We start from the raw sequence: 15803 nt of genomic DNA, 5'->3' as shown, positions 1-15803 counted from the left end.
TTGGGACAAAACAACAACACAGAACAACGCTCTATTCTTGAATTAAGTGAGATCATGATACTGATACTAAATAAACCTGCATTTGAAAAAAAGTACAGGGATGAATGCATTAATGTGCTACTGTTCCTTTGTTGTGTTATCAACCAATCCCTGACTGAGCACTATTGCATATGGCTAGGATTGTAAAAGACCTGGAGCACCCTAAGGAAAACTAAAGAGATTGTGGCATGACCAGGCATAGCTGTTTCCTACTGAACTGTGGATATGATTTGAAAAGGGTTAAGTGTTACTTAACACACAGCAGTAAAATCAGTCTGTATTTGCAGTAAAGAATGCATGTTATACTCACTATGGAACCTAAGGGGTAATCTTCTGCATTGTGTAAAAAGGCTGCCTGATCCTGTCTTCTCTGATCCTCCCCTTCCTCTGCTGTTTCCAATCCATTTGCAATAGGTTGAGCAGCAGTGGCAAGTCTGCACATGCTCTGTTTGATGTGTATTGCTAGAGAGTTTTATTTATTTTTTTGGGGGGAGGCTGCATGTGATTGTCACAGGGCCTAGCACCACAGTCCAGACAGAGGGTCAGGGGTTATGCAGCCTTATAGGACAGTCAGGGGAGAATGAAAACTCCTCCTACAAGATTAACCAGTGCCCGGCCGGACACTGATAGAATTTGCACGGCTGCTATATACTGCTGATGAGAAAAGGTATTTAGCAGTTTATATTTACTAAAATATTTGCATTTCCATGTTCTGTGTACTGTGGAAGACTGGATATTGTGAATGCAGGGTCCTGGGTTTAGTAACACTTCAACAAACAGTACCTTAGCCTACTGGCTGTATATTTTGTACATATGTACCAAGCCAGTGCACCCACAAACCTCAAGACAAATTGTAATTTAAAAACAAAATCTATTACATATGCTTTCCTACACAGAGAATATAGACACAGAGTTGACACTTTGTCTGAGCCTGCCTTGCATCTTTTGTTATGGAAACCATGTGTTGCCAGCTGTTGTAAAATCACTACTGTTAGGATGCTCATATTGAAGTCCTCTCTTATTTGATATCAATCTCTGACCTTCCAGTCTATCCTCTTTCTTCTTTTGCATGGGTGTCTCTATTTCTTTGGTCTTCTTCTTTGCAACTTTGGTCCCCTCAACATGTCTCAGATTTCCTTCCATAGTGCAAGGGCTTATTTTTAACCTGTAGAGCAGTTTTGTGCTCTATTCCAGCTCTCTTGTTAGCCATGTAGAGAACTGTTGTTAGCTTTAGCTTAGAAACATTTTTCATGTCCAGCCCTAGCAGATCCAGCTTCACAATAATTACCTGATGCAAATGACTTCTTTATGTGACTTTGTCATGGGGAAAGAATGAGGACTGCCATTCCTTGTCTTTTTCTGAAAATGCCAGTTGTCTGGCTGTCTGACTTAAAGTTCCACCAAAAAAAATAAAAAATATAAGTCAGCAGCTACAAAACCTGTAGCTGCTGACTTTTCAAATACAGCCACTTACCTGTCCCTCGGTCCAGCAGTGTCCTCACCACCGCTGGTTTCACCGGCTGTCTTCTCTCCCCGACTCTGGCATCTTCAGTGTGGGCACCCGGCTGTGACAGTTTACAGCCTCATAGCCCGGGTGCCTGCTGCGCATGCGTGAGAAGTGCTGCGCTTTGTGAATGGCCCCGTGGTCTTCTGGGACCTGTCACGTGTCCCAGAAGACTACGGGGAGGGAGGAGGGGAGGACAATTTCCACTTCCGATCACCTAGGCGATCGCAGCGGAAGTTTGAGCAAGTACCTGTCAAATTATTATTATTATTTTATTATTATTATACAGGATTTATATAGCGCCAATAGTTTGCTCAGCGCTGTACATTATAATGGGAGACAGTACACGAGACAGTACAGTAACAATACGATTCAATACACGAGGGGTTCGAGGGCCCTGCTCTTTGGAGCTTACAGTCTAGGAGATTTTGGGTACCCGCTCCCCAAAGGTGCCAATCCTTAATGGGGAGCGGGGGACAAAGGCTTAAAGCGGAACTTCCTCTTTTGGGTGGAACTCCACTTTAAGTCCTTTTGAATCACAGACCCAGATCATGCATGAGTTTAAAAAAATTGCAGACCTTTTTTCTATACTTGTTCCAGGTCAGCAACCTAGCGAGCATGTGACAAACAAGAAGCTAGCATTCCCACAAGATAATTCAGTAGTCCCCAAAACAGAGAAGCAAAAATGCCCCATTCATATGTACAATATGTCTGTGCACTATTGTACATTTTACAGCACATGAAAGGTCATTTCTGCATGTTTACCATGCATTGATGGTTGTTAATTCACCCATTGACTTACATCAATTTCAATGGGCCTTCAATGTATGTTATCATGTAGAAAAGTGAACTTTATTTTAAATGTACTGCCACACAGTGTGGGTAGCTAAACAGGCACCTTTGAAAGCAATATATTTACTTGCAGGTACTTTATCCTGAAATATAATTAAAACGTTTTATTACACAGATGTGAATACGCCCACGCTACACCAGGGAGACAAACTGTCTTTCATTACATTTTGGCAACTGCCATAACAACATCAATTTAAGTCTGTCTTGCGGAAAAAAGAAAATCAAATCTGACAACTTTTTAACAATGTGACAAGTTCTTGTAAATCACATTATACAGTATGTTTCAAGGAAAAGCAGGGCAGTGACATGGCCCATAGAGAGCTGTGTAACACATCCATTTCTGAGCCAAGCTAAAATTGGCAAGGTAGAAAATTTGTTAAAACAGCTAGTTTTTAAGAGTTAAAGGGAAAATCTTTACACTGCCCATCCTCAGTTTGTTGTTTGGACCAGTTCAGTGGTGGACCATCAAGGCCAGCAAGGCCTTCTCTGCTGGCCTAAACACCTTCAGAATCACTGACTTATGTTTGGATATATTTTTTCCATGAATATGTATTAAATTATTCCCAGTAGTGTACTCTCTTCATTTCATAGTTTTTCTCTTGGTTTTGCTGCTTTCAGTAGTGTATGTTTATGTTAGAGCTTTTATCCAATCATATTTCAGCCATCATGTGTTGCCAGGCTTTAACCCTTTGAGGACCAAGGGACGTATTTGTCCTATGTTTTTAATTGCGTGTATCATCTGATTAAGAACTTAAAACTCTTCTTTTTTTTTTGGTTTGAGTCAAAATATTAGTTCTTATCAACAAACAACAAATGGATCTAGTTTTTTGCCAATTATTTCATGAAATGGCTTAGTTACAGCAACTGAAGTGTACGAACTTTAAAAACAAAAAAATTGATTCTTTTGGCGTTCCAAATTTTATGGTCCTCAAAGGGTTAACCAATCAGATTTTGAGTTGGCGACACTGGGACCATCAAGCAGGCGTACAACAACATTGGCATTTTCATGTCCTTTGATCAGATGGTCAGAGAGCATACTAGTCAATATTAGTGTTCTGGAAATTAACCCCTAGACGCCAAGCGCACGCAAATATGCAGCCTCTCGGCGTCTGGGCCTTGACACCGAGCAGCCGCATATTTGCGTGCCATTAGAAAATACATATGTGCTGAGAGCACACACCCTGCATGCTCCCAGCAAATATGTCCGTGACTCACGGAAAGGTCCAGATCTCCCCTTGTGAACAAGAACTTTTCCGATCATGTGACCGCCGTGACAGCGAATCATGGCGGTCACATGACCCTAAAACCCCGCCTGCCTCCCAGCTTCTGAAACTCTTAAAGGGCAGGGAGGCACCAGCACAAAGGGGTTAATACTGAAACTGCATTTGTAGCGAACTGCACAAGCTATAATATATTCCTGTAGATTTAATAGCTGTTTTTTCAACCCACAATGGCTGACAGAGTAGAAGATATTGATTTGGCCGACAATAAACTTATAAAGTTATTTTCAGAATGGACTTTTTAAGAAAAGCTGGACATTGTGAGGAAAGGTCGGCCAACCCCAAGCTAGTAAGCCTGACCCGGCTGGGGAAAGGGTCTGCTTGCCACTTTCAATGACGTAACTACGAGCGGGACCCTCCAAGGAGCACTGCAAAGTGTATTGCTGGGAATGCCTGTTATTTGCAGTTGACTGATTTGGTGTTTGAAGCCCAACAGGCTGACTGTCATTCTCGCTGCGTAAGATATCTGTCTGTGATGCAACACCCTGTTGTACTGTATTTCTGTATAATATTGATGGTTTCTATAGTCATGGCATCATAATGATGGTATTAAGACGTGGATTATTTCAGGTAGGACATCACTGAAGGCCTAGGTGTGAAATCCACAGCCCGCCACTGTTAAAGTGTATTTATGAAATACAAACTGTCTGTGTAGAACATTGAGAAATCAATCTGTTTCTCTGCTTTCTGTTTCTACAGTAGGTCGAGTTATAACCTGCCTGGTTGCAAAAAAAAAACTCAAGAAAGTTTGTTTTTCAGGCATCATATTGTAAGGTACAGTGTGCGCTTTATGTGTAAGTTGTTTAGTCTCAAATGTGCGCTTCTACTACGACAAATATAACATCACGTTGCAAGAAACCATTAATTTACAATACATACTACCACTTACAACCTCTCAACTAAACTATAAACCTATCAATCTAACATAAGAATGCATTCAAGTATAGCTAAAGGCAAACATTTTTTCATTTTGGATAGAGTAAGGGACAGTTTTATCCCCTGTCAGTTTTTTTTGCCATCCGTGTCTCATAGGGGGTATTTCCCTTCACTTCCTGTCTCATAGCTAAAACAGGAAGTGAGAGGAAATCCCTCTAAAGCGAGCGAATCCTGAACGGTCATCAGAACTAGTGTCCCCATTGAGGGATTTCCTCTCTATTACTGTTCTGATGTCAACCCAAAATCTGGGATTTTCATTTACTTTCACTTTCAATGACGATGGTAATCAGGACAAATAGAGAGGGTGAATCTCACAGGGGCAAAGACAGCATTAAAAACCTGATGTGTTCTAATCTATCTCCACTCTATCAAAAAAAAAAAAGTTATGCCTTTAATTACACTTTTATGTCTTGTGCAGAGGAAATTCATAGTCATGAACTTGGATTCAGGCTACAGATGACTGCCTTAACCATGTGCATATAATAATAAATCAAACACCCATTACATTTATAACAAGGAACAAAAGTATCGTTAAATATCCCATTGATATATTTCATCGTGATTTTGATTTACTTTTAATTAAAATGTAGTTAGTGTTGTTATTTTGACTGCATATTGTCATTATTTAGTTAGTTATAGTTATTTGAAGCACTAATTAAAAACTTCAAGAAAGCAACTGAGAGCTTTGTGTAATTAAATGCATAGGCAATCAGGTTAAAAATAAAATACATACAAACATTATACATAAAAGTAAGTAAAATGCATCAAAATAAATGTGTTGATAGGTAAAAGGAACACTTACATTATTATATTATTATTATTATACAGTGTTTATATAGCGCTAAAAAGTTTGCTCATCTCTGTACATTATAGTGGGGGACAGTACATGAGACAATACAGTAACAAAACAAAACACGAGGGGGTCAATGGCCCTGCTCTTTCGAGCTTACAATCTAGGAGGGAGGGGATAGTGGTACAGGAGGAAGTGGCTGTGGGGGATGGAGTGGTGGGAGGAGTGGAGGAGATCAGCTGTTAGGTGAGGGTGGGGTAGGTTTCCCTGAAGAGATGGGTTTTCAGGGTACGCCTAAAGGTGAGGAGGGTAGGTGACAGTCTGATGGATTGGGGTAGTGAGTTCAAGAGGATGGGGGAAGTCCTGGAGAAGTCCTGCAGTCGGGCGTGGGAGGAGGAGACCAGGGAGCTAGAAAGTAGAAGGTCTTGTGAGGAGCGAAGATTATGGGTAGAGTGGTATTTGGGTATCAGGTCGGTGAGGTAGTTTGGGGCAGCGTTATGAATGGCTTTGTATGTCTGTGTTAGTAGTTTGAATTTAATACGTTGGGCAATCGGGAGCCAGTGGAGGGAATGACAGAGGGGGTGGCAGAAGCGGAGAGGTTGGTAAGGTGGATGAGTCTGGCTGCTGAGTTCAGGATAGACTGAAGCGGGGATAGTCTGTGATGAGGTAGGCCGGTGAGAAGGGAGTTGCAGTAGTCCAGACTTGAGATAAGGGTGTGAATGAGTTGTTTAGTAGTGTCTGGGGTTAGGAACGTACGTATTTTGAAGATGTTGCGAAGGTGGAGCCTGCATGAATTTGCAAACGATTGGACATGGAGTTGGAAGGACAGGTTTGATTCTAGAATGACACCTGGGACTTTGGCTTGCGGGGTGGGACTGATGGTGGCGTTGTTGGTCGTGATGGAGGGGGGGGGGCTCGGGCTGTTACATGCTAACACATTGCTATTATATTGTTTGTATTGTTCATTTAGATCCTGATTTAAAAATTAATTGCTGATTTACCCACATACTTAACATAGCGTTGATTTAAATTTGGTATCCATTGGAGATTTATTTTTGTCCCAGTCAATTCCTTTTTTTAAACTCAGTCTGGGGATTCCTGGAAAACAATTAACAGTGCATTGCATGTATTCAGGAAATGTAAGAATGCAAACCTGCATAGTGTTACCACTGTCATATGTAAAATAATACAGAGCTGACTCATCAGCTGTTACTGGGAGAGCTGCCGCTACATTTATATGCTGCCCTAGCAGCACTTGCCGTTTCCTAGAGAATGGATTCTGAGAAAAAAGAAAAGGCCTGCCTTCCCTAGAAACATTAAACTAACACACGGGACCTTTAAATGTAACAGCATACATTTCACTGCTTTACCCTTTACAGCTTCCTGCTTTCCAAGAAAAAGTGGCATGATTCACTGAAATAGATTATTTTACATGACTGATCAGCCATGGAAATAATGTCATATTTCAGTAAAATGCATCTTCTAAAGATTGATTTTTCTCAAAAGGAGCAATTTCTTCATCAATAGTGCTCGCAATCATGATATTTTTTTTTATTTTGCACTATTTTTTGTATTATAAAATTTTTTTTATCAGGTACAATCTATGATCCAGAATAGGCTGATCAGTGTGCTGAAAACACACAGTAAAAGAGAAGTATAATGTGTAGAAGTATAGTGAGAAAAACAATATCTGCATGAAGGCATAGTGATGATTGCACAATTATGTCGTTTTAATACTGCATAAGACAAAAGAACATTAGTGGGCAGCACAGTGGCTAAATGGTTAGCACTTCTGCCTGGCAGTACTAGCGTCATCGGTTCAAATCCCAACGACAGCACCACCTGCCTGGAGTTTGCATGTTCTCCCTGTGCCTGTGTGGGTTTCCTCCAGGTACTCCAGTTTCCTCCCACACTCCAAAGACATGCTGGTAGGTGAATTGGCTTCTGTCTAAATTGGCCCTAGTATGTGTTTGTATGAATGTAAGTTAGGGACCTTAGATTGTAAACCCCTTGAGGGTTAGGGACTGATATGAATGTACAATATATATGTAAAGCACTGCGTAAATTGACAGTGCAATATAAGTACCTGAAATAAATAAATTAGTATTTTGATAATGGTGTTTTGCTCTCTGTACAATATTGTAGTAGTTTAAGGCTCCATGTACACGGGACACTTCTGAACGATGGAAACTGACTGCTGGAAAACGTAGGTTTGTTCAGCTGCGTTTGCATACTGTGTTTATGCATGTTTATGAGCGTTTGTGTTTAAAAGCGTTTTTTAAAGATAACCTCGGGAGACCTTCCAAAATGCCTAGAATGCACTTAAAAACATTAAAAAATTAACTATTTCAGACATTTTGAGAGAAATAGAGAGAGCAGAAGCAGAGAGAGCAGTATTTGTTGAGATTAGCTGTCTTTTTTTTTAATTTTTCTTGTGGTGTTTGGATGTTATTATTATTATTATTATTTTATTATTATACAGGATTTATACACCGTGTTCCAAATTATTATGCAAATGATATTTTTCTAATTTACCTAAATAATTTATGTAAATAACAGTCAGCATAATTCTCCTGTTATCAACTATTAAGAGTACAATTCAAATTTTATTGAACAAACCTCCTAATGATAACAGTAATTTTTTTAAACATAAAAAGCTTACAATGCACTGTTACAAATTATTACGCACAGTAAGTTTCAAAACACTTTATAGGTTGTAAAGAACTCAAAATTGTCATTTGTTGTGTTTGCAGCATATTTACTGAAATCAAAAGCTATTTCAATCAAACTTTTAACAACATTTTAACTTTTTAAACATTTTAACAGGTCACGTTACATTGTAACATAGGACCCCTTATTTGATAGCAGCTTCACAAGTCTTGCATCCATTGAACTTGTGAGTTTTTGGACAGTTTCTGCTTGAATTTGTTTGCAAGATGTCAGAATAGCCTCCCAGAGCTGCTGTTTGGATGTAAACTGCCTCCCACCCTCATAGATCTTTTGCTTGAGGATGCTCCAAAGGTTCTCAAAAGGATTGAGGTCAGGGGAGGATGGAGGCCACACCATGACTTTCTCTCCTTTTATCCCCATAACAGCCATTGATGCAGAGGTATTATTTGCAGCATGAGATGGTGCATTGTCATGCATGAATATGATTTTATTACAGAAAGAATAGTTCTTCCTTCTGTACCAGGGAAGAAAGTGGTCAGTCATAAACTCCACATACTTTGCAGAGGTCATCTTTACACCTTCGGGGCCCCCAAAGGGACTGCCCAGCTCTGTTCCCATGATTCCGGCCCAAAACATGACTCCACCACCGCCTTGCTGACGTCGCAGCCTTGTTGGAACAGGGTGGCCGTCCATTACCATCCACTACTCTATCCATCTGGACCATCCAGGGTTGCACGACACTCATCAGTGAACAGGACTGTTTGAAAATTAGTCTTCATGTATTTTTCTGCCAAATGCAGCCATTTCTGCTTGTGAGCAATGGTTAGTGGTGGCCGAATAGAAGGTTTATACACAGTTGCAAGACTCTGGAGGACTCTACACCTTGATGCCCGTGGGACTCCAGAGGCACCAGCAACTTCAAATATCTGTTTGCTGCTATGTATTGGTATTTTAGCAGCTGCTCTCTTGATCCGATGCATGGATCTGGCAGAAATCTTCCTCAATGTGCCTTTTATCTGCACGAACCCATCTGTGCTCTGAATCAGCCACAAATCTCTTAATAGTGCGATGATCACGCTTACGTTTTCGTGAAATATCTAATGTTTTCATACCTCGTCCAAGGCATTGAACTATTTCACTCTTTTCGGCAGCAGAGAGATCCTTTTTCTTCCCCATATTGCTTGAAAATGGTGCTCTGCTTAATAATGTGGAACACCGTCCTTTAGTAGTTTTTCCTTAAATTGGGCTCACCTGCCAATCTAATTATCACAGGTGTCCGAGATTGTTTTCAGTGATCAAAAGAGCCCCGACACACAATGCCATCCATGAGTTAAACTGAAAAACAAAATATTTAATCTTTGTGACACCTAAATAGAATTTCCATAATAATTTGGAACACGGTGTATAGCGCCAACAGTTTGCTCAGTGCTTTCGTGTTCCAGCTCATTTCTGTGCATAATTTATTGCAGCAATGTTTAACATATTTTCTTTCATGCGAAAGCTCAAAGTATGGTGTACCAGGTCCATTTGAGAACCGGGAAACCTCTTTGCAAGCATTTTTCATGATGAAAAAATGCTCTGGACAGTATCTGGAAATGGAAGAGTTAAAAAAAATTTCAAATGCAAATGCTTATAAATGCGGTTATTCACATTTAGCCTCATTTACAGCGTTTTAAACGCTGATAAAATCTACTCCTGAACGCAAGTTTTCTGCGTTCAAAAAACGACTGTAAACTTTACTGCCTGTAAATGACATAGTGTACATGGACACACAAGAAAACATTAGGGAGAAAGAAACGCTGAACAGCTCCTAAATGTGAGTTTATCAGCTGCAGTGTACATGAGCCCTAAAGGCTAAGTTTACCCTTGGTAAAAAATAAATGCACATGACTTTGAAGGTAAACAAAATTGCATCTATTATTTTTTGACATATGAGCCTGCAAGAAATTGCAATCACAATCAGTGTACCAAATGGAAAAAATAATTACCTCCAGTTCATTGATAACTGAACGAGAGTACCTGTCCCTGTATGTTGTGTAGCAGAGCAGCATATTTGCCACCACTACCCCCTCTCCTTCCTAACTGTCACTGGTTGTTAAAGACACAAGTGGCTTTAGAGTGACTTCAGTGGGTGGAGCCTGATGGGGAAGCTGAGACATTGGTCCTCATCATGTCCGCTCTCTCTTTGTGTTTGACAGCAATCAGTGGGCAGATTCTATAGCCAATAGCAGGCTGAATATAGTTTAAGAAGTCACCCACTGCCTGCTGCCAATCACAAGAGAAATGGACCTGGTGTCTGTGAATCCTTATCAGGCTCCACCCACACAGCTACAATACTGCCCCATTGTTGTGACAGCTGCAGCGGTAGGAGGAGCTCAGTTGCACTGAGGATGGAGTGTCGGTATGAATACTCCGGTCTTAGTGTGCCTCTACACACGGTGTTGTGTATCTGCTTACAACAGGTACATGATTTGGTCACCTACACCAACATATGTCATGCGGAGGCATGTTGGAATTTTATAGAGTGTCTTAGACATTCTCCCTGACTGTCTTCTATTTGTTTCATGCTTTTTTTTCTCCAGGTGAAAGTCTGAATTAATTTTTTGAGTAGACAGGGAAGGAGGAACACAGTCTATGGTGTAAATGTATTAACCACTTGCCCTTCTGAGGATTTACCCCCCTTCATGACCAGGCCATTTTTGCCATAAGTTTTGTAGGAGTCATTTTGGATGATTCAAACTGTTTTTATGTGCATTCTATTCTATTTTATGTATCTATAGTACATCATTTATTGGTTTATTTCATCCATTTTTGGGATAAGACAGTGACGGAGTAGTGTAGTGTTGGGGCAGCGCTGCACCAATTCACATTAAAATGCGACTGTTATCAACCCTACCAGCTGAACATTTACTGCACAATGTTGGACTATATCTTTCTTTCGTTAAACCGTTCATTAATCCATAAAATTAGAAAGGAGCCTCAAAACATATGAGTGACAGCTTTCTCGAAATGTATTTTGATTGTGTATGCTTGAAGATTTGCAAGGCATGCCTATAAATTAAACCATGTTAGCACAATAATTTAGCTGAATCCACCTGGTCTGTGACAGCTGCATACACATAACCCTCCATGCTGTACCAGTCATTCCACATAGAGCATTTAAGGTCAGTTGAACAAATAAAACATTGTAGAATTCTATACACTCAATTCTCAAAGCTAGAACACCAGAATATGTACATATCAGTATTTTAGCTGAAATCAAAGAGATTTGAAAATTACAGCCACAGGGCCAGGGGTGGACTGACCATTTGGAAACTCGGGCACTGCCCGAGGGCCCGGGGTCAGTAGGGGGCCCTATGAGATGCCCCTGGTACCTTTTTCATAGGCTATTTAAACTGGCTATCTAATTGCCGTATGGCCTTTTTTGAGTTTGGGCAAGGACACAGGGGCCCCATGATCCCCTATTGCCCGGGGGCCCCATGAGTTGTCAGTCCGCCCCTGCACAGGGCTAAATTAGAGAGAATTATCATTGTGTTTGTGAATTGAGACTTATGCACTATGCACATTTAACAGAACTTTTGTATGATGCTACCCAGGGGCGGACTGACCATTTGGAAACTCGGGCACTGCCCGAGGGCCCAAGGTCAGTAGGGAGCCCCATGAGATGCCCCTGGTACCTTTTTCATAGGCTTTTTGAGTTTGGGCAAGGACACAGGGGCCCCATGATCCCCTATTGCCCGGGGGGCCCATGAGTTGTCAGTCTGCCCCTGATGCTACCATTTGACTGCTCTGTGTTCAAGGGTCAAATAATCAACCGAGGCTGAGAAAATTAAACAGGTTGGCTGTTTGAAGCCAACCTGCATAATGAAATACATTTTGAGTCATTAGTGATAGATGTTTATTTTTTGACGTCCATACCAAGCCACATATTGTGCATTTTCAGGTTAATCATTTTAAAGTTGATTTCCTGATACCATGTAAAGTCATATTTTCATTGTGGCAAATTTTGAAACACATCGAGGTCTAAAAAAAAAAAATATATGTATTTATATTTGTATATATGTATCATAAATACAAATACTATATCTGCTGACTTTTAATAAGCACACACTTACCAGTCCAGGGACCCAGTGCTGCCTTCACCTGAGGCGGTTCTTCTCTGGCCTTTGGGTGAATGTGGAAACCTGCCTGTGATTTCCTGCAGCTTCACAGCTAGCTCCCCACTACACACAAAAATAGAGAATACTTCCGATTTAGGACACACTATAAATACTATACTTATTTTAAACTATTGTTACTGCTGAGGGCCTGTTTTTACATATGTGCATGCATGTGGATGGGTGCACACATTTGCATAAATGTTTATCCATGTGCAAAGCACACTGAGAGCCATCTAAAGCTAAACCTTAAACCAAAGACAAATCTCTTGTATGCTGTACATACGTGCCCAAAAAAAAAGCTGATTCTGATTTTATAGTGTTGCAAGATTTACCTTGTATTTCCAAGACTGCTGTAATCAATTTGACTATTACTATTATTATTATATAGGATTTATATTGCGCCAACAGTTTGCGCAGCGCTTTACAAAATGAAGGTAGACATTACAGTTACAATACAATTTGGTACAAGAGGAAACCGAGGACCCTGCTCGTTAGAGTTTACAATCTAGATCAGTGGTTCTCAACCTTCCTAATGCCGTGACCCTTTAATACAGTTGCTCATGTTGTGGTGACCCCCAACCATAAAATTATATACCCAGTAATTATAATTCATGAGTGTCGTTTTACCTCCAATACTGCTGCTTTCAACACAGTAGCTGCTTTTAACAGAGTAACTGCTTTCAACACAGCAGCTGCTTTCTACACAGTAGCTGCTCTTTACACATTGGAAATATGTGTTTTCTGATGGTCTTAGGGGACCCCTGTGAAAGGGTTGTTCGACCCCCAGGTTGAGAACCACTGATCTATATCATTATTATTATTTTAACCACCTCTTTTAGGACTTATGTATAGATCTGTATCAATAAGCCATTTATATTTAAATCAAAACTGAAAATTTAAATGCATACACAGAACAAAGTCTAAATGACCATTAGATTTATTCCATGTAATTCTAGAAGGCCGTATTCCAAAGCATTGGACTTGTACAGCTGGTGGTATACATTCTAATTATAGGTGGTATGACTGTATGTCTTACACAACAGGGCTTAGACTCTAATGCTCAGTGGGAGAAGAGGTCCGTTCACTCTTCCTTGGCAATTAAAGGAAACAATATCTAAGGCCGTAGTATAGTCAGCACTCAACACACTCAGAAAATCATGTAATAAAAAGAGGAGAAATTGTTTTCCCTTTCCGAGTATCTTAACGTATTTGAGTGTATTTTCCCTACAATTGCTCCAGTTTCTTGGAATCTCGATTTTTTTTCTTTCCATACAAGCCTGACAATTTCCTGGAATTTCTACAGACATTTCTACAAACACTCCCATTTTCTTGGAAGAAAGCTATTGGTCTTAATATGAGTGAAGTCAGTCAGTATAGCTCATTAGTTATAAATGTTTCATTTTACACTGCTCTGCACTTTCTTCCCTCCACAGACGCTCTGCCTGTTTCTCTTACTCATTTGATTAACACAGAGAGAGGTGAAAGTACAGACAGCATTTTATTTCAGATTCAGATTGTAATACCCTGACATTGTTCTGCTGGTTCATGTTTTGCAGAACAGAAAATCATCTTACAAAAGCTAGGCATCATTTTTTTTAAGTACTATTCTCCAATAGGTCCATTTTAAAGCAAATATTGTGAATCTTTTTAATGTAAAGATATTTATAGGATTGAGCAGCAAATAAATACAAATGACTGTCTTTAAAAAAACACTCATGAAGCTGTATACCAGTCACCAGTTTTGCAATTTTTTTTTGCAGTTTATTTCCAATGAGCCCCAATACCCAGAGAGCAGAAGGGAACAGTGGGAAGAGCACAACTAGCCTTTAACACACATAACACACATACTATAGCTTGATACCTGCTCAAACCTTTTTAAATTCTCAACTGTCTGGATGATGGTTTATTTCTTTTTAGCATGTGTTCCCTATGCATGCACACAAATTGATTTCACTACCTGTAACAAGGTGTGTTAATGAGGGAGAATCTAATGAGTCACAGGATTCTCCCCTCCATTCACAAATTATGTTACAGGCAGTGAAGCAATGAAAGAACGTTTCTCAATGGAGAAGCAGGTGGATCCTCGTCAGGAACATTTTCACAGCAGCTTCACAGAACACTTGAAACTATCTGCTGCACCAGAAGTTCCGTGATAAGAAGAGGACAGGGCATTTCTGCAGTGAAGATTTCTACAGCATCCAGCTGCCTGCACAACATGGAACATATTTTTTTTACAGGTACTTTAGTTCACTTAAAGCTATGGAGAATGTTTTTTATGGCTAATCTTCAACCTTAAAGTGTTACTAAACCCATGACCATGCATTCTCTGTCTCCAGCCTTTCACAGTACACAGAACATGGAAATGCAATTAGTTTAGTAAATATAAACTGCTAAATACCTTTTCACATCAGCAGTTAGAGCAGTCTTGTGACTTCTATCAGTGTCCAACTGAGCACTGGTTAAAGCTTGTAGGAGGAGTTTTCATTCTCCTCTGACTGTAATATAATGCTGCATAACCCCTGACCACTGTCTGGACAGTGCTGATTGACCCTGTGCTGATCACATGCACCCTACAAAAGAAAAAAAAAATAAAACTCTTTAGCAATACACACCAAACAGAGCATGTGCAGACTTGCCACTGCTATTGGAAGAAGGATCAGCCGCACACCAGAGGATAGATGAATATAGTGTGTATTTATTAATCCATAGGACACACAAAACACCAGGACATGAATACAGGACCTGTTAACATGTTTCACACGATCTCGTGCTTAACCACATCCCATCTGGCCGTTGTATATAAATGGCCGGACGGTGGCCTGCTTGTGCTCGCTCCCTCCGGACACAGTGGGACACCGATCATTGTACGGGACCTCTGTGCGAGGTCCCGATCATGTGATCACTGATTGGCCAATCAGTGAACACATGAAGAGCAGTAAGCAAGATATCACTTCTGACATCATTGCTTACTACGTGTGAAATCTGTGAATGATCACAGAGGTCACATGGTACAAGGCTATTCACAACAGCCTTGTACCATGTGACAAGCTGTGACCAATCACAGCTCACACAGTATTTCTCAATGGCTGCAAGAATGCAGCCAGAGAGAAGGAGAAATGATTGCTTTTACAGCCTTTATGGGTGCAAAAGCAATCAGTGTAATAAAAAAAAAAAATCTTCATAACCCCCCACAAGTAGTACAGTGTCCCCATGGTGACACTGTACTGCTAGGGTGACAGTATGTAAAAAAAAAACTGAAAAAAAACACATAAATAATAATATAAAAAATTAAATAAAATTTTTTAAAAAAGTATAATTGTTGGTTATAAACTAATTTGGTTTTTTTTTTTACTAAAAAGATAACTGAATACATTTTGGGCAAGATTTATGAATAAAGATTATTTATTTGCAAAATTTTGTAAGAAAACACTTTTTTTCTAAATTTTTGGACTTTTTCATTTATATAGCAAAATAAAATAAAAATCCCAGTGGTGAATAAATACCACCAAAATAAAGTTTTATCTGTCTCAAACAAATGCTAAAAAATTCATATGGGGGCAGTGTTGCGTGAT

The 15803-nt window shown here is 39.9% G+C and overlaps 1 long non-coding RNA gene across 1 annotated transcript; it reads right to left on the bottom strand.

The window, feature by feature from the left end:
- Nucleotides 1-11973: 11973 nt before the first annotated feature.
- LOC149472030 (uncharacterized) lies at nt 11974-14780 on the bottom strand. Its single transcript, XR_016306222.1, has 3 exons — nt 14630-14780; nt 12187-12294; nt 11974-12094 (listed from the first exon to the last, which is right to left on the bottom strand). It is a non-coding gene; the product is annotated as an uncharacterized LOC149472030 (long non-coding RNA).
- Nucleotides 14781-15803: the final 1023 nt, after the last annotated feature.

Source organism: Staurois parvus, unplaced genomic scaffold (genome assembly GCF_062004578.1).
Source record: "Staurois parvus isolate SC_StPar_1 unplaced genomic scaffold, SC_StPar_1.0 ptg000025l, whole genome shotgun sequence".
NCBI classification, from domain to species: Eukaryota; Metazoa; Chordata; class Amphibia; order Anura; family Ranidae; genus Staurois; species Staurois parvus.
This window is presented reverse-complemented; position numbering and strand designations above follow the sequence as displayed.